This window comes from Pteropus alecto, unplaced genomic scaffold (genome assembly GCF_000325575.1).
Source record: "Pteropus alecto unplaced genomic scaffold, ASM32557v1 scaffold33, whole genome shotgun sequence".
NCBI lineage: Eukaryota > Metazoa > Chordata > Mammalia > Chiroptera > Pteropodidae > Pteropus > Pteropus alecto.
In genome coordinates, this window is record NW_006435762.1 from 1,488,317 (window position 1) to 1,490,239 (window position 1,923).

Sequence of the window (1,923 nt, forward strand, 5' to 3'; positions counted from 1 at the left end):
CTATCTGATGGAGTTTTGTTTAGATTGCTTCTGGTGATAAACCGTCTATAATAATATAAATCAAGAGTTGGTGTTTGCCATAAATTTGCAATGTTTAGCATAATTTTTGTTTGCATTTCATATTAAAGTGACACCAAGAAATATGAGATTAATAGTTAGTTATTAAGTGAAAATGACTTTCATGTCTGTAGTCATTTTTAGAAACAGTTACGTGTAATTCATTTAGGGAACAGAGAAAATTAATTTGCAACTGTGGTGGGATCTAGGACATTAAAACAAAGAGGGAAATGACATATGGTAATAAACTTTTGGAACATAAGGGTGGATTCATTTTTAACCCCTTATTTTGATTTCTCTCTGACTTCTCAATACCTCATGATACCCTTCAGGTCACCACACTTTGTTTTTTCCTTTGAGAAATCTAACCTCTGAATTTATGAGCTTAAAAAATAGATAGCTAATATCTCCTAAGCATTTACCATGCTTTAGACACTATTCCAAATGCCTTATATGTGTTAACTCAATGGTGTCACCTTATCACTGGAGCCCTTTATAGGCAAAGTCATGCATTCACTCATTCAGACACTACTTACTGAACACCGTCTTTGTGCCAGCTATTGAACTAGCTTGTAAGCGTTAATGTTTTAAAGGAAGGTGGAGGAAAAAGATCATATTTAAGAGTTTATAAAAATAAAATTCAACTTCTGGTCAATACAGTATTATAAGTTCATATTTTGAGGCTCCCCTGTTCAGAGTATCTATCAAAGCTAGATAAAATATTTTAAAAACATAAGAATAAAAAACAGTATTATGAGAAACTTTAAAATTAGACCTCTAGGTGGTCCAGAAAGGGTAGAGAGCAATGCCAAGCAGTGGTGAGCTGAAGTACAGGGTGAGCTTGCTAGGCTCTGTGTCTGGAAGCAGAGAGGGGCTAGAGGAAATTAATAATGCCCCAAAGCCAGACTTATAACTTGAAATTAGAAACTGTCTCTTCCTGGCCACTCTCCATCCCCCCAACTGCTGCCTAGACAGTGTTTTCCAGGAAGCTGCGCATTTAGCACTGGGAGACTAGAATCAGCCCCGTGACCAGGGCTGGAGCCAAGCCACCATCTGCCTAGGTTTCTGTGTCTACAGAATGCTCGACCATATCAGGGGGCAGCAACTCTGAGCTAACAAGATAAAACACCTGCTTCTAGACTGAGTGCTCAGGAGGACAGGTGGGAGGGACTACAAACAGATTAACCAGCACTTCTGATTTGGAGGAAGTCTCAGTGTGCTAGGGTATAACATGGGATTGTTTCTGTTTTTAGTTTTTCTAATCATTACTTTCAGTTATGTTAGGTTGCTTCCTCTTTACCCATCCTTACAACAAGTAATTAGCTAATTGCAAAAATTTCCAGTCACTTTCATTTATTAACATTTTTTAGCTCAGTTTAAAACTTAAGTCTTCCAAATCTGGCTCCTCCTTTCTGCCACCACAGGCTATAACTGTAACCCTGGTGGCTTGAAGGGATCAACATGGGGAAGAGCTGGTTGTGGTCCAGTTTCCAGTCATCTTCTTTTCCTCTTGTTTCCTCTAACAGCCCTGGATCCTGCCTGGTTGTGAAAGGTAGGGAGAAGGGATGATGGAGGCTGACTTCCTGCTAGTTATGGAGGCGGTGCTTGATGTTACTTGGATTTGGCTTAGTTCTGTCTGAAATTGGTGCCCTCTATTTCAAGTGGTGTGCCCTGCATTCTTGGGGGAAATATTCACCTTTAGCCCATCCTGTCTCTGAGGATGGTTGCAGAAAGGGGCCATATGGTTTCCTTTGGGGTCCTGCCAGTGGTCCACATGCCCAATTGCTTCTTTGATTGGATTAATGTGTCTCATTTGATCCAGTAGCCCCATGGAGCTTGATGATTTCTTCCCCTCCTCTCATCTCA